This window comes from Pseudophryne corroboree, unplaced genomic scaffold (assembly GCF_028390025.1).
Source record: "Pseudophryne corroboree isolate aPseCor3 unplaced genomic scaffold, aPseCor3.hap2 scaffold_481, whole genome shotgun sequence".
NCBI classification, from domain to species: Eukaryota; Metazoa; Chordata; class Amphibia; order Anura; family Myobatrachidae; genus Pseudophryne; species Pseudophryne corroboree.
Genome location: NW_026970093.1, coordinates 182,174 through 204,940, shown reverse-complemented (window position 1 = coordinate 204,940; position 22,767 = coordinate 182,174). Strand labels below are relative to the sequence as shown.

Genomic DNA, 22,767 nt, shown 5'->3' with positions numbered 1-22,767 from the left:
TTTACTTGACAGAGATGTGCATGAGCAGCGGCCCTCCCCAGCCCTATTCCAAATCATACTTATTTTGCATAGGAGATACCATGGTCATGAAGATTTTTCTCCCAGGGTGAGGTTCATTCATTGCATTTTGGGTATGCTGACCCCTGTGATTTCCCCAAATGTGGGAAACTCAACTGCATTATTTGTGGTAGTGGGGGACTGTGTTTGTGCTTTCCTCTGGTCAGCTCTAGTAAAAGTCAGATTTCTTTGTCTCAGATTTTCCTCTAGCCTTGTTCTTCTTTCGAGAGTTCCCTTGTGCTGCCTTAGTTGGATCTCCTTCACTTTACAGGGGGGTACCCGAGCAGCGACCCTCCCCAGCTCTAGCCCAACTCCTACTTACCTGCCAGGTGAGATACTATGATCATGAAGGTGCTTCTCCCAGGGCAAGGCTTACCCATTGTACTCTGGGTGTGCTGCTCCTGCGATTTCCCCAAATGTGGGAAACTTGACTGCATAATTTGTGTTTCCCCTGGTCGGCTCTCGTATAATTGAGATCTCTTTGTCTCAGGTCTCTCTCCAGCCTAGTTTGCTGTCTGTTTCCACTTCTCTTTTCTTCAGCCGCTCCCTTCTATACCCTTGTGCACTATCCTGACTTCTCCTCCCGTCTGCTTACTTTGTGCCTTCCAATGCACAATGCAAACTACAGGTAGTGCTTCAGGGCCCACACCCTTTTACTTGCCTTACAGAGCAGCTCTGGAGCTGTTACAGTGCCCAGCTGCTGCAAGAAATCAGCTTGAATGCTTCAGGGGCTGGGGCATAGCCAACATCAGCCCCACACCGAAGGAGGGTGGAGGTGTTTAATGCAAACTAGGGGTCAGTCAAGCGCCGCAAAAGGCCACCATGCCCTGCACGCCCCTTTTCTGTTTTCATATGCAGACGAGGGTTGAAGCCAACTTTGACCCACTGCTTGGATGACATCACCATATGCAAATCCATCTGCGGCAGGCCTTCCCCCAGGAATGCTTGCACTAGTTGTTGCATTTGGTTTGTTGTTTGGGGGTGCTTCAGTATTAGGCAGCCTTCTGCTGCACCCTGCTTTGGTGTGGGGCTCATGTTGGCCATGCCCCATCCCCTGAAGCTTTCAAGCAGATTTCTTGCAGCAGCTGGGCACTGTAACAGCTCAAGAGCTGCTCTGTAAGGCAAGTAAAAGGGTGTGGGCCCTGCAGCACTACCTGTAGTTTGCATTGTGCATTGGAAGGCACAAAGTAAGCAGACGGGAGGAGAAGTCAGGATAGTGCACAAGGGTATAGAAGGGAGCGGCTGAAGAAAAGAGAAGTGGAAACAGACAGCAAACTAGGCTGGAGAGAGATCTGAGACAAAGAGATCTGAATTATACGAGAGCCGACCAGGGGAAACACAAATTATGCAGTCAAGTTTCCCACATTTGGGGAAATCGCAGGGGCAGCACACCCAGAGTGCAATGGGTGAGCCTTGCCCTGGGAGAAGCACCTTCATGATCATAGTATCTCACCTGGCAGGTAAGTAGGAGTTGGGCTAGAGCTGGGGAGGGTCGCTGCTCGGGCACCCCCCTGTTAAGTGAAGGAAATCCAACTGAGGCAGCACAAGGGAACTCTCAAAAGAAGAACAAGGCTAGAGGAAGATCTGAAACAAAGAAATCTGACTTTTACCAGAGCTGACCAGAAGAAAACACAAACACAGTCCCCCACTACCACAAATAAAGCAGTTGAGGTGAGGTTCATTCATTGCATTTTGGGTATGCTGACCCCTGTGATTTCCCCAAATGTGGGAAACTCGACTGCTTTATTTGTGGTAGTGGGGGACTGTGTTTGTGTTTTCTTCTGGTCAGCTCTGGTAAAAGTCAGATTTCTTTGTTTCAGATCTTCCTCTAGCCTTGTTTTTCTTTTGAGAGTTCCCTTGTGCTGCCTCAGTTGGATCTCCTTCACTTAACAGGGGGGTGCCCGAGCAGCGACCCTCCCCAGCTCTAGCCCAACTACTACTTACCTGCCAGGTGAGATACTATGATCATGAAGGTGCTTCTCCCAGGGCAAGGCTCACCCATTGCACTCTGGGTGTGCTGCCCCTGCGATTTCCCCAAATGTGGGAAACTTGACTGCATAATTTGTGTTTCCCCTGGTCGGCTCTCGTATAATTCAGATCTCTTTGTCTCAGATCTCTCTCCAGCCTAGTTTGCTGTCTGTTTCCACTTCTCTTTTCTTCAGCCGCTCCCTTCTATACCCTTGTGCACTATCCTGACTTCTCCTCCCGTCTGCTTACTTTGTGCCTTCCAATGCACAATGCAAACTACAGGTAGTGCTGCAGGGCCCACACCCTTTTACTTGCCTTACAGAGCAGCTCTGGAGCTGTTACAGTGCCCAGCTGCTGCAAGAAATCTGCTTGAATGCTTCAGGGGATGGGACATGGCCAACATGAGCCCCACACCAAAGGAGGGTGGAGCAGAAGGCTGACTAATACTGAAGCACACCCAAACAACAAACCAAATGCAACAACTAGTGCAAGCATTCCTGGGGGAAGGCCTGCCGCAGATGGATTTGCATATGGTGATGTCATCCAAGCAGTGGGTCAAAGTTAGCTTCAACCCTCGTCTGCATATGAAAACAGAAAAGGGGCGTGCAGGGCATGGTGGCCTTTTGCGGCGCTTGACCGACCCCTAGTTTGCATTAAACACCTCCACCCTCCTTCGGTGTGGGGCTCATGTTGGCTATGCCCCAGCCCCTGAAGCATTCAAGCAGATTTCTTGCAGCAGCTGGGCACTGTAACAGCTCCAGAGCTGCTCTGTAAGGCAAGTAAAAGGGTGTGGGCCCTGCAGCACAACCTGTAGTTTGCATTGTGCATTGGAAGGCACAAAGTAAGCAGACGGGAGGAGAAGTCAGGATAGTGCACAAGGGTATAGAAGGGAGCGGCTGAAGAAAAGAGAAGTGGAAACAGACAGCAAACTAGGCTGGAGAGAGACCTGAGACAAAGAGATCTGAATTATACGAGAGCCGACCATGGGAAACACAAATTATGCAGTCAAGTTTCCCACATTTGGGGAAATCGCAGGAGCAGCACACCCAGAGTACAATGGGTGAGCCTTGCCCTGGGAGAAGCACCTTCATGATCATAGTATCTCACCTGGCAGGTAAGTAGGAGTTGGGCTAGAGCTGGGGAGGGTCGCTGCTCGGGTACCCCCCTGTAAAGTGAAGGAGATCCAACTGAGGCAGCACAAGGGAACTCTCGAAACAAGAACAAGGCTAAAGGAAAATCTGAGACAAAGAAATCTGACTTTTACCAGAGCTGACCAGAGGAAAGCACAAACACAGTCTCCCACTACCACAAATAATGCAGTCAAGTTTCCCACATTTGGGGAAATCACAGGGGTCAGCATACCCAAAATGCAATGAATGAACCTCACCCTGGGAGAAAAATCTTCATGACCATGGTATCTCCTATGCAAAATAAGTATGATTTGGAATAGGGCTGGGGAGGGCCGCTGCTCATGCACATCTCTGTCAAGTAAAGGAGATTCAACTGAGGCAGCAAAAGGGAACTCTCATCTGGGGACAACAACTGCAGGGAGAACATATATTTTCAGATGAACATGGGAGGGCAGAAGGCTGCCTAATACTGAAGCACCCCCAAACAACAAACCAAATGCAACAACTAGTGCAAGCATTCCTGGGGGAAGGCCTGCCGCAGATGGATTTGCATATGGTGATGTCATCCAAGCAGTGGGTCAAAGTTGGCTTCAACCCTCGTCTGCATATGAAAAGAGAAAAGGGGCGTGCAGGGCATGGTGGCCTTTTGCGGCGCTTGGCTGACCCCTAGTTTGCATTAAACACGTCCACCCTCCTTTGGTGTGTAGTTCGCATTGTGCGTTGGAAGGCACAAAGTAAGCAGACAGGAGGAGAAGTTAGGATAGTGCGCAAGGGCATAGAAGGGAGCGGCTCAAGAAAAGAGAAGTGGAAACAGACAGCAAACTAGGCTGGAGAGAGACCTGAGACAAAGAGATCTGAATTATACGAGAGCCGACCAGGGGAAACACAAATTATGCAGTCAAGTTTCCCACATTTGGGGAAATCGCAGGAGCAGCACACCCAGAGTGCAATGGGTGAGCCTTGCCCTGGGAGAAGCACCTTCATGATCATAGTATCTCACCTGGCAGGTAAGTAGGAGTTGGGCTAGAGCTGGGGAGGGTCGCTGCTCGGGTACCCCCCTGTAAAGTGAAGGAGATCCAACTGAGGCAGCACAAGGGAACTCTCGAAAGAAGAACAAGGCAAGAGGAAAATCTGAGACAAAGAAATCTGACTTTTACCAGAGCTGACCAGAGGAAAGCACAAACACAGTCCCCCACTACCACAAATAATGCAGTTGAGTTTCCCACATTTGGGGAAATCACAGGGGTCAGCATACCCAAAATGCAATGAATGAACCTCACCCTGGGAGAACAATCTTCATGACCATGGTATCTCCTATGCAAAATAAGTATGATTTGGAATAGGGCTGGGGAGGGCCGCTGCTCATGCACATCTCTGTCAAGTAAAGGAGATTCAACTGAGGCAGCACAAGGGAACTCTCATCTGGGGACAACAACTGCAGGGAGAACACATATTTTCAGATGAACATGGGAGGGCAGAAGGCTGCCTAATACTGAAGCACCCCCAAACAACAAACCAAATGCAACAACTAGTGCAAGCATTCCTGGGGGAAGTTCTGCAGAAGACGGATTTGCATACGGTGATGTCATCCAAGCAGTGGGTCAAAGTTGGCTTCAACCCTCATCTGCATATGAAAAGAGAAAAGGGGCGTGCAGGGCATGGCGGCCTTTTACGGTGCTTGGATGACCCCTAGTTCGCATTAAACACCTCCACCCTCCTTTGGTGTGGGGCTCATGTTGGCCATGCCCCATCCCCTGAAGCATTCAAGCAGATTTCTTGCAGCAGCTGGGCACTGTAACAGCTCCAGAGCTGCTCTGTAAGGCAAGTAAAAGGGTGTGGGCCCTGCAGCACTACCTGTAGTTTGCATTGTGCATTGGAAGGCACAAAGTAAGCAGACGGGAGGAGAAGTCAGGATAGTGCACAAGGGTATAGAAGGGAGCGGCTGAAGAAAAGAGAAGTGGAAACAGACAGCAAACTAGGCTGGAGAGAGACCTGAGACAAAGAGATCTGAATTATACGAGAGCCGACCAGGGGAAACACAAATTATGCAGTCAAGTTTCCCACATTTGGGGAAATCGCAGGGGCAGCACACCCAGAGTGCAATGGGTGAGCCTTGCCCTGGGAGAAGCACCTTCATGATCATAGTATCTCACCTGGCAGGTAAGTAGGAGTTGGGCTAGAGCTGGGGAGGGTCGCTGCTCGGGTTCCCCCCTGTGAAGTGAAGGAGATCCAACTGAGGCAGCACCAGGGAACTCTCGAAAGAAGAACAAGGCTAGAGGAAGATCTGAGACAAAGAAATCTGACTTTTACCAGAGCTGACCAGAGGAAAGCACAAACACAGTCTCCCGCTACCACAAATAATGCAGTCAAGTTTCCCACATTTGGGGAAATCACAGGGGTCAGCATACCCAAAATGCAATGAATGAACCTCACCCTGGGAGAAAAATCTTCATGACCATGGTATCTCCTATGCAAAATAAGTATGATTTGGAATAGGGCTGGGGAGGGCCGCTGCTCAGGCACATCTCTGTCAAGTAAAGGAGATTCAACTGAGGCAGCACAAGGGAACTCTCATCTTGGGACAACAACTGCAGGGAGAACATATATTTTCAGATGAACATGGGAGGGCAGAAGACTGCCTAATACTGAAGCACCCCCAAACAACAAACCAAATGCAACAACTAGTGCAAGCATTCCTGGGGGAAGGCCTGCCGCAGATGGATTTGCATATGGTGATGTCATCCAAGCAGTGGGTCAAAGTTGGCTTCAACCCTCGTCTGCATATGAAAAGAGAAAAGGGGCGTGCAGGGCATGGTGGCCTTTTGCGGCGCTTGGCTGACCCCTAGTTTGCATTAAACACCTCCACCCTCCTTTGGTGTGGGGCTCATGTTGGCTATGCCCCAGCCCCTGAAGCATTCAAGCTGATTTCTTGCAGCAGCTGGGCACTGTAACAGCTCCAGAGCTGCTCTGTAAGGCAAGTAAAAGGGTGTGGGCCCTGCAGCACTACCTGTAGTTCGCATTGTGCGTTGGAAGGCACAAAGTAAGCAGACAGGAGGAGAAGTCAGGATAGTGCGCAAGGGCATAGAAGGGAGCGGCTCAAGAAAAGAGAAGTGGAAACAGACAGCAAACTAGGCTGGAGAGAGACCTGAGACAAAGAGATCTGAATTATACGAGAGCCGACCAGGGGAAACACAAATTATACAGTCAAGTTTCCCACATTTGGGGAAATCGCAGGAGCAGCACACCCAGAGTGCAATGGGTGAGCCTTGCCCTGGGAGAAGCACCTTCATGATCATAGTATCTCACCTGGCAGGTAAGTAGGAGTTGGGCTAGAGCTGGGGAGGGTCGCTGCTCGGGTACCCCCCTGTAAAGTGAAGGAGATCCAACTAAGGCAGCACAAGGGAACTCTCGAAAGAAGAACAAGGCTAGAGGAAAATCTGAGACAAAGAAATCTGACTTTTACCAGAGCTGACCAGAGGAAAGCACAAACACAGTCCCCCACTACCACAAATAATGCAGTTGAGTTTCCCACATTTGGGGAAATCACAGGGGTCAGCATACCCAAAATGCAATGAATGAACCTCACCCTGGGAGAAAAATCTTCATGACCATGGTATCTCCTATGCAAAATAAGTATGATTTGGAATAGGGCTGGGGAGGGCCGCTGCTCATGCACATCTCTGTCAAGTAAAGGAGATTTAACTGAGGCAGCACAAGGGAACTCTCATCTGGGGACAACAACTGCAGGGAGAACACATATTTTCAGATGAACATGGGAGGGCAGAAGGCTGCCTAATACTGAAGCACCCCCAAACAACAAACCAAATGCAACAACTAGTGCAAGCATTCCTGGGGGAAGTTCTGCAGAAGACGGATTTGCATACGGTGATGTCATCCAAGCAGTGGGTCAAAGTTGGCTTCAACCCTCATCTGCATATGAAAAGAGAAAACGGGCGTGCAGGGCATGGCGGCCTTTTGCGGTGCTTGGATTACCCCTAGTTCGCATTAAACACCTCCACCCTCCTTTGGTGTGGGGCTCATGTTGGCCATGCCCCATCCCCTGAAGCATTCAAGCTGATTTCTTGCAGCAGCTGGGCACTGTAACAGCTCCAGAGCTGCTCTGTAAGGCAAGTAAAAGGGTGTGGGCCCTGCAGCACTACCTGTAGTTTGCATTGTGCATTGGAAGGCACAAAGTAAGCAGACGGGAGGAGAAGTCAGGATAGTGCACAAGGGTATAGAAGGGAGCGGCTGAAGAAAAGAGAAGTGGAAACAGACAGCAAACTAGGCTGGAGAGAGACCTGAGACAAAGAGATCTGAATTATACGAGAGCCGACCAAGGGAAACACAAATTATGCAGTCAAGTTTCCCACATTTGGGGAAATCGCAGGGGCAGCACACCCAGAGTGCAATGGGTGAGCCTTGCCCTGGGAGAAGCACCTTCATGATCATAGTATCTCACCTGGCAGGTAAGTAGGAGTTGGGCTAGAGCTGGGGAGGGTCGCTGTTCGGGCACCCCCCTGTCAAGTGAAAGAGATCCAACTGAGGCAGCACAAGGGAACTCTCGAAAGAAGAACAAGGCTAGAGGAAGATCTGAGACAAAGAAATCTGACTTTTTCCAGAGCTGGCCAGAGGAAAGCACAAACACAGTCCCCCACTACCACAAATAATGCAGTCGAGTTTCCCACATTTGGGGAAATCACAGGGGTCAGCATACCCAGAATGCAATGAATGAACCTCACCCTGGGAGAACAATCTTCATGACCATGGTATCGCCTATGCAAAATAAGTATGATTTGGGATAGGGCTGGGGAGAGCCGCTGCTCAGGCACATCTCTGTCAAGTAAAGGAGATTCAACTGAGGCAGCACAAGGGAACTCTCATCTTGGGACAACAACTGCAGGGAGAACACATATTTTCAGATGAACATGTGAGGGCAGAAGGCTGCCTAATACTGAAGCACCCCCAAACAACAAACCAAATGCAACAACTAGTGCAAGCATTCCTGGGGGAAGGCCTGCAGCAGATGGATTTGCATATGGTGATGTCATCCAAGCAGTGGGTCAAAGTTGGCTTCAACCCTCGTCTGCATATGAAAAGAGAAAAGGGGCGTGCAGGGCATGGCGGCCTTTTGCAGCGCTTGGATGACCCCTAGTTTGCATTACACACCTCCTCCCTCCTTCGGTGTGGGGCTCATGTTGGCAATGCCCCAGCCCCTGAAGCATTCAAGCTGATTTCTTGCAGCAGCTGGGCACTGTAACTGCTCCAGAGCTACTCTGTAAGGCAAGTAAAAGGGTGTGGGCCCTGCAGCACTACCTGTAGTTCGCATTGTGCGTTGGAAGGCACGAAGTAAGCAGACGGCAGAAGTCAGGATAGTGCGCAAGGGCATAGAAGGGAGCGGCTCAAGAAAAGAGAAGTGGAAACAGACAGCAAACTAGGCTGGAGAGAGACCTGAGACAAAGAGATCTGAATTATACGAGAGCCGACGAGGGGAAACACAAATTATGGAGTCAAGTTTCCCACATTTGGGGAAATCGCAGGAGCAGCACACCCAGAGTGCAATGGTTGAGCCTTGCCCTGGGAGAAGCACCTTCATGATCATAGTATCTCACCTGGCAGGTAAGTAGGAGTTGGGCTAGAGCTGGGGAGGGTCGCTGCTCGGGTTCCCCCCTGTGAAGTGAAGGAGATCCAACTGATGCAGCACCAGGGAACTCTCGAAAGAAGAACAAGGCTAGAGGAAGATCTGAGACAAAGAAATCTGACTTTTACCAGAGCTGACCAGAGGAAAGCACAAACACAGTCCCCCACTACCACAAATAATGCAGTCGAGTTTCCCACATTTGGGAAAATCACAGGGGTCAGCATACCCAGAATGCAATGAATGAACCTCACCCTGGGAGAACAATCTTCATGACCATGGTATCTCCTATGCAAAATAAGTATGATTTGGGATAGGGCTGATGAGGGCCGCTGCTCAGGCACATCTCTGTCAAGTAAAGGAGATTCAACTGAGGCAGCACAAGGGAACTCTCATCTGGGGACAACAACTGCAGGGAGACGACATCTTTTCAGATGAACATGGGAGGGCGGAAGGCTGCCTAATACTGAAGCACCATCAAATATCAAACCATGGCCCTCATTCCGAGTTGATCGCTCGCAATGCGATTTTAGCAGAGTTACACACGCTAAGCCGCCGCCTACTGGGAGTGAATCTTAGCTTATTGCGATTACAAACTACTTAGCAGTTTCAGAGTAGCTTCAGACTTACTCGGCATCTGCGATCAGTTCAGTGCTTGTCGTTCCTGGTTTGACGTCACAAACACTCCCAGAGTTCGCCCAGACACTCCCCCGTTTCTCCGGCCACTCCTGCGTTTTTTCCGGAAACTGTAGCGTTTTTTCCCACACGCCCATAAAACGGCCTGTTTCCGCCCAGTAACACCCATTTCCTGTCAATCACATTACGATCGCCGGAGCGAAGAAAAAGCCGTGAGTAAAAATACTTTCTTCATTGTAAAATTACTTGGCGCAGTCGCAGTGCGAATATTGCGCATGCGTACTAAGCAGAATTTCACTGCGATGCGATGAAATTTACAGAGCGAACGACTCGGAATGAGGGCCCATATGCAACAACTAGTACAAGCACTCCTGGGGGAAGGTCTGCAGCAGACGGATTTGCATACGGTGATGTTATCCAAGCAGTGGGCCAAAGTTGACTGGAACCCTCATCTGCATATGAAAAGAGAAAAGGGGCATGCAGGGCATGGCGGCCTTTTGCAGTGCTTGGATGACCCCTAGTTCGCATTAAACACCCCCACCCTCCTTTGGTGTGGGGCTCATGTTGGCCATGCCCCATCCCCTGATGCATTCAAGCTGATTTCTTGCAGCAGCTGGGCACTGTAACAGCTCCAGAGCTGTTCTGTAAGGCAAGTAAAAGGGTGTGGGCCCTGCAGCACCACCTGTTGTTCGCATTGTGCGTTGGAAGGCACAAATTAAGCAGACGGGAGGAGAAGTCAGGATAGTGCGCAAGGGCATTCTTTTCTCTTAGTCCGGGGGCAAGGCTTCAAAATGGGGTCTGCAACGGAGGAGACACAGGGGGCGTGGTCACTAGAGATGAGCGCCGGAAATTTTTCGGGTTTTGTGTTTTGGTTTTGGGTTCGGTTCCGCGGCCGTGTTTTGGGTTCGACCGCGTTTTGGCAAAACCTCACCGAATTTTTTTTGTCGGATTCGGGTGTGTTTTGGATTCGGGTGTTTTTTTCCAAAAAACCTAAAAAACAGCTTAAATCATAGAATTTGGCGGTCATTTTGATCCCAAAGTATTATTAACCTCAAAAACCATAATTTCCACTCATTTTCAGTCTATTCTGAATACCTCACACCTCACAATATTATTTTTAGTCCTAAAATTTGCACCGAGGTCGCTGTGTGAGTAAGATAAGCGACCCTAGTGGCCGACACAAACACCGGGCCCATCTAGGAGTGGCACTGCAGTGTCACGCAGGATGGCCCTTCCAAAAAACCCTCCCCAAACAGCACATGACGCAAAGAAAAAAAGAGGCGCAATGAGGTAGCTGTGTGAGTAAGATTAGCGACCCTAGTGGCCGACACAAACACCGGGCCCATCTAGGAGTGGCACTGCAGTGTCACGCAGGATGTCCCTTCCAAAAAACCCTCCCCAAACAGCACATGACGCAAAGAAAAAAAGAGGCGCAATGAGGTAGCTGTGTGAGTAAGATAAGCGACCCTAGTGGCCGACACAAACACCGGGCACATCTAGGAGTGGCACTGCAGTGTCACGCAGGATGTCCCTTCCAAAAAACCCTCCCCAAACAGCACATGACGCAAAGAAAAAGAAAAGAAAAAAGAGGTGCAAGATGGAATTGTCCTTGGGCCCTCCCACCCACCCTTATGTTGTATAAACAGGACATGCACACTTTAACCAACCCATCATTTCAGTGACAGGGTCTGCCACACGACTGTGACTGATATGACGGGTTGGTTTGGACCCCCACCAAAAAAGAAGCAATTAATCTCTCCTTGCACAAACTGGCTCTACAGAGGCAAGATGTCCACCTCATCATCATCCTCCGATATATCACCGTGTACATCCCCCTCCTCACAGATTATCAATTTGTCCCCACTGGAATCCACCATCTCAGCTCCCTGTGTACTTTGTGGAGGCAATTGCTGCTGGTCAATGTCTCCACGGAGGAATTGATTATAATTCATTTTAATGAACATCATCTTCTCCACATTTTCTGGATGTAACCTCGTACGCCGATTGCTGACAAGGTGAGCGGCGGCACTAAACACTCTTTCGGAGTACACACTTGTGGGAGGGCAACTTAGGTAGAATAAAGCCAGTTTGTGCAAGGGCCTCCAAATTGCCTCTTTTTCCTGCCAGTATAAGTACGGACTGTGTGACGTGCCTACTTGGATGCGGTCACTCATATAATCCTCCACCATTCTTTCAATGGGGAGAGAATCATATGCAGTGACAGTAGACGACATGTCCGTAATCGTTGTCAGGTCCTTCAGTCCGGACCAGATGTCAGCATCAGCAGTCGCTCCAGACTGCCCTGCATCACCGCCAGCGGGTGGGCTCGGAATTCTGAGCCTTTTCCTCGCACCCCCAGTTGCGGGAGAATGTGAAGGAGGAGATGTTGTTGACAGGTCGCGTTCCGCTTGACTTGACAATTTACTCACCAGCAGGTGTTTGAACCCCAGCAGACTTGTGTCTGCCGGAAAGAGAGATCCAAGGTAGGCTTTAAATCTAGGATCGAGCACGGTGGCCAAAATGTAGTGCTCTGATTTCAACAGATTGACCACCCGTGAATCCTTGCTAAGCGAATTAAGGGCTCCATCCACAAGTCCCACATGCCTAGCGGAATCGCTCCGTGTTAGCTCCTCCTTCAATGTCTCCAGCTTCTTCTGCAAAAGCCTGATGAGGGGAATGACCTGACTCAGGCTGGCAGTGTCTGAACTGACTTCACGTGTGGCAAGTTCAAAGGGCATCAGAACCTTGCACAACGTTGAAATCATTCTCCACTGCGCTTGAGACAGGTGCATCCCACCTCCTATATCGTGCTCAATTGTATAGGCTTGAATGGCCTTTTGCTGCTCCTCCAACCTCTGAAGCATATACAGGGTTGAATTCCACCTCGTTACCACTTCTTGCTTCAGATGATGGCAGGGCAGGTTCAGTAGTTTTTGGTGGTGCTCCAGTTTTCTGTACGTGGTGCCTGTACGCCGAAAGTGTCCCGCAATTCTTCTGGCCACCGACAGCATCTCTTGCACGCCCCTGTCGTTTTTTAAAAAATTCTGCACCACCAAATTCAAGGTATGTGCAAAACATGGGACGTGCTGGAATTGGCCCAGATTTAATGCACACACAATATTGCTGGCGTTGTCCGATGCCACAAATCCACAGGAGAGTCCAATTGGGGTAAGCCATTCCGCGATGATCTTCCTCAGTTGCCGTAAGAGGTTTTCAGCTGTGTGCTTATTCTGGAAACCGGTGATACAAAGCGTAGCCTGCCTAGGAAAGAGTTGGCGTTTGCGAGATGCTGCTACTGGTGCCGCTGCTGCTGTTCTTGCGGCGGGAGTCCATACATCTACCCAGTGGGCTGTCACAGTCATATAGTCCTGACCCTGCCCTGCTCCACTTGTCCACATGTCCGTGGTTAAGTGGACATTGGGTACAACTGCATTTTTTAGGACACTGGTGAGTCTTTTTCTGACGTCCGTGTACATTCTCGGTATCGCCTGCATAGAGAAGTGGAACCTAGATGGTATTTGGTAACGGGGGCACACTACCTCAAGAAATTGTCTAGTTCCCTGTGAACTAACGGCGGATACCGGACGCACGTCTAAAACCAACATAGTTGTCAAGGCCTCAGTTATCCGCTTTGCAACAGGATGACTGCTGTGATATTTCATCTTCCTCGCAAAGGACTGTTGGACAGTCAATTGCTTGGTGGAAGTAGTAAAAGTGTGCTTACGACTTCCCTTCTGGGATGACCATCGACTCCCAGCAGCAACAACAGCAGCGCCAGCAGCAGTAGGCGTTACACGCAAGGATGCATCGGAGGAATCCCAGGCAGGAGAGGACTCGTCAGAATTGCCAGTGACATTGCCTGCAGGACTATTGGCATTCCTGGGGAAGGAGGAAATTGACACTGAGGGAGTTGGTGGGTGGTTTGCGTGAGCTTGGTTACAAGAGGAAGGGATTTACTGGTCAGTGGACTGCTTCCGCTGTCACCCAAAGTTTTTGAACTTGTCACTGACTTATTATGAATGCGCTGCAGGTGACGTATAAGGGAGGATGTTCCGAGGTGGTTAACGTCCTTACCCCTACTTATTACAGCTTGACAAAGGGAACACACGGCTTGACACCTGTTGTCCGCATTTCTGGTGAAATACTTTCACACCGAAGAGCTGATTTTTTTGGTATTTTCACCAGGCATGTCAACGGCCATATTCCTACCACGGACAACAGGTGTCTCCCCGGGTGCCTGACTTAAACAAACCACCTCACCATCAGAATCCTCCTGGTCAATTTCCTCCCCAGCGCCAGCAACACCCATATCCTCCTCATCCTGGTGTACTTCAACACTGACATCTTCAATCTGACTATCAGGAACTGGACTGCGGGTGCTCCTTCCATCACTTGCAGGGGGCGTGCAAATGGTGGAAGGCGCATGCTCTTCACGTCCAGTGTTGGGAAGGTCAGGCATCGCAACCGACACAATTGGAGTCGGACTCTCCTTGTGGATTTGGGATTTCGAAGAACGCACAGTTCTTTACGGTGCTACTGCTTTTGCCAGCTTTAGTCTTTTCATTTTTCTAGCGAGAGGCTGAGTGCTTCCATCCTCATGTGAAGCTGAACCACTAGCCATGAACATAGGCCAGGGCCTCAGCCGTTCCTTGCCACTCCGTGTGGTAAATGGCATATTGGCAAGTTTACGCTTCTCCTCCGACAATTTTATTTTAGGTTTTGGAGTCCTTTTTTTACTGATATTTGGTGTTTTGGATTTGACATGCTCTGTACTATGACATTGGGCATCGGCCTTGGCAGACGACGTTGCTGGCATTTCATCGTCTCGGCCATGACTAGTGGCAGCAGCTTCAGCACGAGGTGGAAGTGGATCTTGATCTTTCCCTAATTTTGGAACCTCAACATTTTTGTTCTCCATATTTTAATAGGCACAACTAAAAGGCACCTCAGGTAAACAATGGAGATGGATGGATTGGATACTAGTATACAATTATGGACGGGCTGCCGAGTGCCGACACAGAGGTAGCCACAGCCGTGAACTACCGCACTGTACTGTGTCTGCTGCTAATATATAGACTGATTGATAAAGAGATAGTATACTCGTAACTAGTATGTATGTATAAAGAAAGAAAAAAAAACCACGGTTAGGTGGTATATACAATTATGGACGGGCTGCCGAGTGCCGACACAGAGGTAGCCACAGCCGTGAACTACCGCACTGTACTGTGTCTGCTGCTAATATAGACTGGTTGATAAAGAGATAGTATACTCGTAACTAGTATGTATGTATAAAGAAAGAAAAAAAACCACGGTTAGGTGGTATATACAATTATGGACGGGCTGCCGAGTGCCGACACAGAGGTAGCCACAGCCGTGAACTACCGCACTGTACTGTGTCTGCTGCTAATATAGACTGGTTGATAAAGAGATAGTATACTCGTAACTAGTATGACTATAAAGAAAGAAAAAAAAAACACGGTTAGGTGGTATATACAATTATGGACGGGCTGCCGAGTGCCGACACAGAGGTAGCCACAGCCGTGAACTACCGCACTGTACTGTGTCTGTTGCTAATATATAGACTGGTTGATAAAGAGATAGTATACTCGTAACTAGTATGTATGTATAAAGAAAGAAAAAAAAACCACGGTTAGGTGGTATATACAATTATGGACGGGCTGCCGAGTGCCGACACAGAGGTAGCCACAGCCGTGAACTACCGCACTGTACTGTGTCTGCTGCTAATATAGACTGGTTGATAAAGAGATAGTATACTCGTAACTAGTATGTATGTATAAAGAAAGAAAAAAAAAACCACGGTTAGGTGGTATATACAATTATGGACGGGCTGCCGAGTGCCGACACAGAGGTAGCCACAGCCGTGAACTACCGCACTGTACTGTGTCTGCTGCTAATATAGACTGGTTGATAAAGAGATAGTATACTCGTAACTAGTATGACTATAAAGAAAGAAAAAAAAAACACGGTTAGGTGGTATATACAATTATGGACGGGCTGCCGAGTGCCGACACAGAGGTAGCCACAGCCGTGAACTACCGCACTGTACTGTGTCTGCTGCTAATATAGACTGGTTGATAAAGAGATAGTATACTACTAATATTATATATACTGGTGGTCAGGTCACTGGTCACTAGTCACACTGGCAGTGGCACTCCTGCAGCAAAAGTGTGCACTGTTTAATTTTAATATAATATTATGTACTCCTGGCTCCTGCTATAACCTATAACTGGCACTGCAGTGCTCCCCAGTCTCCCCCACAATTATAAGCTGTGTGAGCTGAGCACAGTCAGATATATATATACATTGATGCAGCACACTGGGCTGAGCAGTGCACACAGATATGGTATGTGACTGAGTCACTGTGTGTATCGTTTTTTTCAGGCAGAGAACGGATATATTAAATAAAACAAACAACTGCACTGTCTGGTGGTCACTGTGGTCGTCAGTCACTAAACTCTGCACTCTCTTCTACAGTATCACAGCCTCAGGTCAATCTCTCTCTCTCTCAACCCTAATCTAAATGGAGAGGACGCCAGCCACGTCCTCTCCCTATCAATCTCAATGCACGTGTGAAAATGGCGGCGACGCGCGGCTCCTTATATAGAATCCGAGTCTCGCGAGAATCCGACAGCGTCATGATGACGTTCGGGCGCGCTCGGGTTAACCGAGCAAGGCGGGAGGATCCGAGTCTGCTCGGACCCGTGAAAAAAACATGAAGTTCGTGCGGGTTCGGATTCAGAGAAACCGAACCCGCTCACCTCTAGTGGTCACAGCAGCTTTTCTCTACAGTCTGCACCAGCAGGAGCCTACACCATTTTTTATGATCACGCTGAACTGCAGTGCGACTGCAATTACAGCATGGTCAAGAAGGGAGGCGTCATGCTGGGTGGCCATGCCCTGTCACTGTGCAGGAGCCAGCACCGCTCACACACTAGTCCCCGGGTGCAGCCCCCAACCCCCGGGACACCCGGAGCAACAAAATGTAGATTCAGGCCACCAGGCCACGCCCCTACCTATGAAACCATGCCTCCTTTTTACCATTGCGCTGTTTATCTGCGCGCACTGCATTACAATCTCCCTCGCCACCTCTCTGGGTGTCACCAGTGATAGTGACACCTCTGCCATGCTTGTAGCAGCTGGTCCTAAGATCTACGCCTCAAGCCCTGAGTGTTTGCCCTTGTGACTTGTTGATCGTCATAGCGAAGCAGATGCTTACAGAAAACTGCAGGGGCTTAGATTGAAAATAAAAAAAATTGATGGGTATAAGGTAGAGAGGAGCGGGTTCGGTTCTCCGAGAACCGAATTCCCCACGAACTCCACGTGGTTTACACTGGTCCGAGGCAGGCTCGGTTGTTCCCGCCTGACTTGGAAAACCTGAACAAGGGAAAATGTCATCATCCCGCTGTCAGATTCTCGTGAGATTCGGATTCCATATAAAGAGCTGCGCGTTGCTGCCATTTTTACTCGTGCATTGAAGAGAGAGCGGAGAGGACGTGGCTATGTTCTCTCAGTGGAAATCTCAATATCAGTGCTCAGTATCAGTGGTTACTTATTGCTGCTCAGTAATACTAGTAGTGTGTCTCTCCTGCTCAGTGTCAGTTCTCAGTAGTATCCTCATCAGTGCTCAGTATCACTGCTCATTGTCTTGTGCTGCATTGTGGTGCTCAGCATACTACAGTACATTACTAATAGTCCAGTGCTGCATCTTGCTGCTCAGTGTCAGTTCTAGTATCCTCATCAGTGCTCACTATCACTGCTCATTGCATTGTGGTGTTCTGTATACTACAGTAACATAGTAATATAGTATATATAGAGGAGCGGGTTCGGTTCTCCGAGAACCGAATTCCCGACGAACTCCACGTGGTTTACACTGGTCCGAGGCAGGCTCGGTTGTTCCCGCCTGACTCGGAAAACCTGAACAAGGGAAAATGTCATCATCCCGCTGTCGGATTCTCGCGAGATTCGGATTCCATATAAAGAGCTGCGCGTTGCCGCCATTTTTACTCGTGCATTGAAGAGAGAGCGGAGAGGACGTGGCTATGTTCTCTCAGTGGAAATCTCAATATCAGTGCTCAGTATCAGTGGTTACTTATTGCTGCTCAGTAATACTAGTAGTGTGTCTCTCCTGCTCAGTGTCAGTTCTCAGTAGTATCCTCATCAGTGCTCAGTATCACTGCTCATTGTCTTGTGCTGCATTGTGGTGCTCAGCATACTACAGTACATTACTAATAGTCCAGTGCTGCATCTTGCTGCTCAGTGTCAGTTCTAGTATCCTCATCAGTGCTCACTATCACTGCTCATTACATTGTGGTGTTCTGTATACTACAGTAACATAGTAATATAGTAACATATAGTAACATAGTTTTTGAGGTTGAATAGAGGCAAATTGCCCATCGTGTTCAACCTGTTTTAAGTTGTGATGATTCTACATACTTGCTGAATAATGTTTTATGACTAGTTAGCTACTATAACTCATGTTACCCCCGGATTAACCATGTTGATATTTTAAGTATTATAACCTTGGATAGCTTTTTCATTCAGAAATGTATCCATTCCTTTTTTAAATCCAATTACAGAGTCCGCCATTACCTCCTTCCCTGGCAGGGAATTCCACATCCTGATTGCCCTAACAGTGAAGATCATAGTATCTCACCTGGCAGGTAAGTAGGAGTTGGGCTAGAGCTGTGGAGGATTGCTGCTCGGGCACCCCCTGTCAAGTGAAGGAGATCCAACTGAGGCAGCACAAGGGAACTCTCGAAAGAAGAACAAGGCTAGAGGAAGATCTGAGACAAAGAAATCTGACTTTTACCAGAGCTGACCAGAGGAAAGCACAAACACAGTCCCCCACTACCACAAATAATGCAGTCGAGTTTCCCACATTTGGGGAAATCACAGGGGTCAGCATACCCAGAGTGCAATGAATGAACCTCACCCTGGGAGAACAATTTTCATGACCATGGTATCTCCTATGCAAAATAAGTATGATTTGGGATAGGGCTGGGGAGGGCCGCTGCTCAGGCACATCTCTGTCAAGTAAAGGAGATTCAACTGAGGCAGCACAAGGGAACTCTCATCTGGGGACAACAACTGCAGGGAGAACACATATTTTCAGATGAACATGGGAGGGCAGAAGGCTGCCTAATACTGAAGCACCCCCAAACAACAAACCAAATGCAACTACTAATGCAAGCATTCCTGGGGGAAGGCCTGCAGCAGACGGATTTGCATATGGTGATGTCATCCAAGCAGTGGGTCAAAGTTGGCTTCAACCCTCGTCTGCATATGAAAATAAAAAAGGGGTGTGCAGGGCATGGCGGCCTTTTGCGGCGCTTGGATGACCCCTAGTTTGCATTAAACACCTCCACCCTCCTTCGGTGTGGGGCTCATGTTGGCTATGCCCCAGCCCCTGAAGCATTCAAGCTGATTTCTTGCAGCAGCTGGGCACTGTAACAGCTCCAGAGCTGCTCTGTAAAGCAAGTAAAAGGGTGTGGGCCCTGCAGCACTACCTGTAGTTTGCATTGTGCGTTGGAAGGCACAAAGTAAGCAGACGGGGAAGTCAGGATAGTGCACAAGGGCATAGAAGGGAGCGGCTCAAGAAAAGAGAAGTGGAAACAGACAGCAAACTAGGCTGGAGAGAGACCTGAGACAAAGAGATCTGAATTATACGAGAGCCGACCAGAGGAAACACAAATTATGTAATCAAGTGTCCCACATTTGGGGAAATCGTAGGAGCAGCACACCCAGAGTGCATTGGGTGAGCCTTGCCCTGGGAGAAGCACCTTCCTGATCATAGTATCTCACCTGGCAGGTAAGTAGGAGTTGGGCTAGAGCTGGGGAGGGTCGCTGTACGGGCACCCCCCTGTCAAGTGAAGGAGATCCAACTGAGGCAGCACAAGGAAACTCTCGAAAAAAGAACAAGGCTAGATGAAGATCTGAGACATAGAAATCTGACTTTTACCAGAGCTGACCAGAGGAAAGCACAAACACAGTCCCCCACTACAACAAATAATGCAGTCGAGTTTCCCACATTTGGGGAAATCACAAGGGTCAGCATACCCAGAATGCAATGAATGAACCTCACCCTGGGAGATCAATCTTCATGATAATGGTATCTCCTATGCAAAATAAGTATGATTTGGGATAGGGCTGGGGAGGGCCGCTGCTCAGGCACATCTCTGTCAAGTAAAGGAGATTCAACTGAGGCAGCACAAGGGAACTCTCATCTGGGGACAACAACTGCAGGGAGAACACATATTTTCAGATGAACATGGGAGGGCAGAAGGCTGCCTAATACTGAAGCACCCCCAAACAACAAACCAAATGCAACTACTAATGCAAGCATTCCTGGGGGAAGGCCTGCAGCAGACGGATTTGCATATGGTGATGTCATCCAAGCAGTGGGTCAAAGTTGGCTTCAACCCTCGTCTGCATATGAAAATAAAAAAGGGGTGTGCAGGGCATGGCGGCCTTTTGCGGCGCTTGGATGACCCCTAGTTCGCATTAAACACCTCCACCCTCCTTCGGTGTGGGGCTCATGTTGGCTATGCCCCAGCCCCTGAAGCATTCAAGCTGATTTCTTGCAGCAGCTGGGCACTGTAACAGCTCCAGAGCTGCTCTGTAAAGCAAGTAAAAGGGTGTGGGCCCTGCAGCACTACCTGTAGTTTGCATTGTGCGTTGGAAGGCACAAAGTAAGCAGACGGGGAAGTCAGGATAGTGCACAAGGGCATAGAAGGGAGCGGCTCAAGAAAAGAGAAGTGGAAACAGACAGCAAACTAGGCTGGAGAGAGACCTGAGACAAAGAGATCTGAATTATACGAGAGCCGACCAGAGGAAACACAAATTATGTAATCAAGTGTCCCACATTTGGGGAAATCGTAGGAGCAGCACACCCAGAGTGCATTGGGTGAGCCTTGCCCTGGGAGAAGCACATTCCTGATCATAGTATCTCACCTGGCAGGTAAGTAGGAGTTGGGCTAGAGCTGGGGAGGGTCGCTGTACGGGCACCCCTCTGTCAAGTGAAGGAGATCCAACTGAGGCAGCACAAGGAAACTCTCGAAAAAAGAACAAGGCTAGATGAAGATCTGAGACATAGAAATCTGACTTTTACCAGAGCTGACCAGAGGAAAGCACAAACACAGTCCCCCACTACAACAAATAATGCAGTCGAGTTTCCCACATTTGGGGAAATCACAGGGGTCAGCATACCCAGAATGCAATGAATGAACCTCACCCTGGGAAATCAATCTTCATGATAATGGTATCTCCTATGCAAAATAAGTATGATTTGGGATAGGGCTGGGGAGGGCCGCTGCTCAGGCACATCTCTGTCAAGTAAAGGAGATTCAACTGAGGCAGCACAAGGGAACTCTCATCTGGGGACAACAACTGCAGGGAGAACACATATTTTCAGATGAAAATGGGAGAGCAGAAGGCTGCCTAATACTGAAGCACCCCCAAACAACAAACCAAACGCAACAACTAGTACAAGCATTCCTGGGAAAAGGTCTGCAGAAGACGGATTTGCATACGGTGATGTCATCCAAGCAGTGGGCCAAAGTTGGCTGGAACCCTCATCTGCATATGAAAAGTGAAAAGGGGTATGCAGGGCATGGCGGCCTTTTGCGGTGCTTGGATGACCCTTAGTTTGCATTAAACACCTCCACCCTCCGTCGGTGTGGGGCTCATGTTGGCTATGCCCCAGCCCCTGAAGCATTCAAGCTGATTTCTTGCAGCAGCTGGGCACTGTAACAGCTCCAGAGCTGCTCTGTAAGGCAAGTAAAAGGGTGTGGGCCCTGCAGCACTACCTGTAGTTTGCATTGTGCATTGGAAGGCACAAAGTAAGCAGACAGGAGGAGATGTCAGGATAGTCCACAAGGGTATTGAAGGGAGGGGCTTAAGAAAAAAGAAGTGGAAACAGACAGCAAACTAGGCTGGAGAGAGACCTGAGACAAAGAGATCTGAATTATATGAGAGCCGACCAGGGGAAACACAAATTATGCAGTCAAGTTTCCCACATTTGGGGAAATCGCAGGGGCAGCACACCCAGAGTGCATTGGGTGAGCCTTGCCCTGGGAGAAGCACCTACATGATCATAGTATCTCACCTGGCAGGTAAGTAGGAGTTGGGCTAGAGCTGGGGAGGGTCGCTGCTCGGGCACCCCCCTGTCAAGTGAAGGAGATCCAACTGAGGCAGCACAAGGGAACTCTCGAAAGAAGAACAAGGCTAGAGGAAGATCTGAGACAAAGAAATCTGACTTTTACCAGAGCTGACCAGAGGAAAGCACAAACACAGTCCCCCACTACCACAAATAATGCAGTTGAGTTTCCCACATTTGGGGAAATCACAGGGGTCAGCATACCCAGAATGCAATGAATGAACCTAACCCTGGGAGAACAATCTTCATGACCATGGTATCTCCTATGCAAAATAAGTATGATTTGGGATAGGGCTGGGGAGGGCCGCTGCTCAGGCACATCTCTGTCAAGTAAAGGAGATTCAACTGAGGCAGCACAAGGGAACTCTCATCTGGGGACAACAACTGCAGGGAGAACACATATTTTCAGATGAACATGGGAGGGCAGAAGGCTGCCTAATACTGAAGCACCCCCAAACAACAAACCAAATGCAACAACTAGTAAAAGCATTCCTGGGAGAAGGTCTGCAGAAGACGGATTTGCATACGGTGATGTCATCCAAGCAGTGGGCCAAAGTTGGCTGGAACCCTCATCTGCATATGAAAAGAGAAAAGGGTTATGCAGGGCATGGCGGCCTTTTGCGGCGCTTGGATGACCCCTAGTTCGCATTAAACACCTCCATTCTCCTTCGGTGTGGGGCTCATGTTGGCTATGCCCCAGCCCCTGAAGTATTCAAGCTGATTTCTTGCAGCAGCTGGGCACTGTAACAGCTCCAGAGCTGCTCTGTAAGGCAAGTAAAAGGGTGTGGGCCCTGCAGCACTACCTGTAGTTCGCATTGTGCGTTGGAAGGCACAAAGTAAGCAGACGGGAGAAGTCAGGATAGTGCGCAAGGGCATAGAAGGGAGCGGCTCAAGAAAAGAGAAGTGGAAACAGGCAGCAAACTAGGCTGGAGAGAGACCTGAGACAAAGAGATCTGAATTATACGAGAGCCGACCAGGGGAAACACAAATTATGCAGTCAAGTTTCCCACATTTGGGGAAATCGCAGGAGCAGCACACCCAGAGTGCAATGGGTGAGCCTTGCCCTGGGAGAAGCACCTACGTGATCATAGTATCTCACCTGGCAGGTAAGTAGGAGTTGGGCTAGAGCTGGGGAGGGTCGCTGCTCGGGTACCCCCCTGTCAAGT

The 22,767-nt window shown here is 49.2% G+C and overlaps 20 non-coding genes and 4 pseudogenes across 20 annotated transcripts; 3 read left to right on the top strand and 21 right to left on the bottom strand.

Moving 5' to 3' along the window:
• The first annotated feature begins 55 nt into the window (after positions 1 to 55).
• On the top strand, positions 56 to 219 carry LOC135029189 (U1 spliceosomal RNA). The gene has a single exon (XR_010225362.1). It is a non-coding gene; the product is annotated as a U1 spliceosomal RNA (small nuclear RNA).
• Positions 220 to 371: 152 nt separating this feature from the next.
• On the top strand, positions 372 to 513 carry LOC135029085 (U1 spliceosomal RNA; annotated as a pseudogene).
• An 849-nt stretch (positions 514 to 1,362) lies between these two features.
• On the bottom strand, positions 1,363 to 1,525 carry LOC135028951 (U1 spliceosomal RNA). The gene has a single exon (XR_010225174.1). It is a non-coding gene; the product is annotated as a U1 spliceosomal RNA (small nuclear RNA).
• A 468-nt stretch (positions 1,526 to 1,993) lies between these two features.
• Positions 1,994 to 2,156, top strand: LOC135028949 (U1 spliceosomal RNA). The gene has a single exon (XR_010225172.1). It is a non-coding gene; the product is annotated as a U1 spliceosomal RNA (small nuclear RNA).
• An 839-nt stretch (positions 2,157 to 2,995) lies between these two features.
• LOC135029035 (U1 spliceosomal RNA) lies at positions 2,996 to 3,147 on the bottom strand (annotated as a pseudogene).
• Positions 3,148 to 3,299: 152 nt separating this feature from the next.
• On the bottom strand, positions 3,300 to 3,463 carry LOC135028909 (U1 spliceosomal RNA). Its single transcript, XR_010225134.1, has one exon. It is a non-coding gene; the product is annotated as a U1 spliceosomal RNA (small nuclear RNA).
• A 544-nt stretch (positions 3,464 to 4,007) lies between these two features.
• Positions 4,008 to 4,170, bottom strand: LOC135028989 (U1 spliceosomal RNA). Its single transcript, XR_010225211.1, has one exon. It is a non-coding gene; the product is annotated as a U1 spliceosomal RNA (small nuclear RNA).
• A 152-nt stretch (positions 4,171 to 4,322) lies between these two features.
• Positions 4,323 to 4,486, bottom strand: LOC135028801 (U1 spliceosomal RNA). Its single transcript, XR_010225029.1, has one exon. It is a non-coding gene; the product is annotated as a U1 spliceosomal RNA (small nuclear RNA).
• Positions 4,487 to 5,160: 674 nt separating this feature from the next.
• On the bottom strand, positions 5,161 to 5,323 carry LOC135028948 (U1 spliceosomal RNA). The gene has a single exon (XR_010225171.1). It is a non-coding gene; the product is annotated as a U1 spliceosomal RNA (small nuclear RNA).
• A 152-nt stretch (positions 5,324 to 5,475) lies between these two features.
• On the bottom strand, positions 5,476 to 5,639 carry LOC135028923 (U1 spliceosomal RNA). Its single transcript, XR_010225148.1, has one exon. It is a non-coding gene; the product is annotated as a U1 spliceosomal RNA (small nuclear RNA).
• Positions 5,640 to 6,313: 674 nt separating this feature from the next.
• LOC135028981 (U1 spliceosomal RNA) lies at positions 6,314 to 6,476 on the bottom strand. Its single transcript, XR_010225203.1, has one exon. It is a non-coding gene; the product is annotated as a U1 spliceosomal RNA (small nuclear RNA).
• Positions 6,477 to 6,628: 152 nt separating this feature from the next.
• LOC135029188 (U1 spliceosomal RNA) lies at positions 6,629 to 6,792 on the bottom strand. The gene has a single exon (XR_010225361.1). It is a non-coding gene; the product is annotated as a U1 spliceosomal RNA (small nuclear RNA).
• Positions 6,793 to 7,466: 674 nt separating this feature from the next.
• On the bottom strand, positions 7,467 to 7,629 carry LOC135028998 (U1 spliceosomal RNA). Its single transcript, XR_010225220.1, has one exon. It is a non-coding gene; the product is annotated as a U1 spliceosomal RNA (small nuclear RNA).
• A 152-nt stretch (positions 7,630 to 7,781) lies between these two features.
• On the bottom strand, positions 7,782 to 7,945 carry LOC135028855 (U1 spliceosomal RNA). Its single transcript, XR_010225082.1, has one exon. It is a non-coding gene; the product is annotated as a U1 spliceosomal RNA (small nuclear RNA).
• A 698-nt stretch (positions 7,946 to 8,643) lies between these two features.
• On the bottom strand, positions 8,644 to 8,779 carry LOC135029128 (U1 spliceosomal RNA; annotated as a pseudogene).
• A 152-nt stretch (positions 8,780 to 8,931) lies between these two features.
• Positions 8,932 to 9,095, bottom strand: LOC135029018 (U1 spliceosomal RNA). The gene has a single exon (XR_010225233.1). It is a non-coding gene; the product is annotated as a U1 spliceosomal RNA (small nuclear RNA).
• A 9,171-nt stretch (positions 9,096 to 18,266) lies between these two features.
• LOC135028858 (U1 spliceosomal RNA) lies at positions 18,267 to 18,430 on the bottom strand. Its single transcript, XR_010225085.1, has one exon. It is a non-coding gene; the product is annotated as a U1 spliceosomal RNA (small nuclear RNA).
• A 670-nt stretch (positions 18,431 to 19,100) lies between these two features.
• Positions 19,101 to 19,263, bottom strand: LOC135029131 (U1 spliceosomal RNA). Its single transcript, XR_010225313.1, has one exon. It is a non-coding gene; the product is annotated as a U1 spliceosomal RNA (small nuclear RNA).
• Positions 19,264 to 19,415: 152 nt separating this feature from the next.
• Positions 19,416 to 19,579, bottom strand: LOC135028900 (U1 spliceosomal RNA). The gene has a single exon (XR_010225125.1). It is a non-coding gene; the product is annotated as a U1 spliceosomal RNA (small nuclear RNA).
• Positions 19,580 to 20,249: 670 nt separating this feature from the next.
• LOC135029139 (U1 spliceosomal RNA) lies at positions 20,250 to 20,412 on the bottom strand. The gene has a single exon (XR_010225316.1). It is a non-coding gene; the product is annotated as a U1 spliceosomal RNA (small nuclear RNA).
• Positions 20,413 to 20,564: 152 nt separating this feature from the next.
• Positions 20,565 to 20,728, bottom strand: LOC135028874 (U1 spliceosomal RNA). The gene has a single exon (XR_010225100.1). It is a non-coding gene; the product is annotated as a U1 spliceosomal RNA (small nuclear RNA).
• A 695-nt stretch (positions 20,729 to 21,423) lies between these two features.
• On the bottom strand, positions 21,424 to 21,565 carry LOC135029107 (U1 spliceosomal RNA; annotated as a pseudogene).
• A 152-nt stretch (positions 21,566 to 21,717) lies between these two features.
• LOC135028797 (U1 spliceosomal RNA) lies at positions 21,718 to 21,881 on the bottom strand. Its single transcript, XR_010225025.1, has one exon. It is a non-coding gene; the product is annotated as a U1 spliceosomal RNA (small nuclear RNA).
• Positions 21,882 to 22,552: 671 nt separating this feature from the next.
• Positions 22,553 to 22,715, bottom strand: LOC135029043 (U1 spliceosomal RNA). Its single transcript, XR_010225257.1, has one exon. It is a non-coding gene; the product is annotated as a U1 spliceosomal RNA (small nuclear RNA).
• Between the last annotated feature and the right edge of the window lie 52 nt (positions 22,716 to 22,767).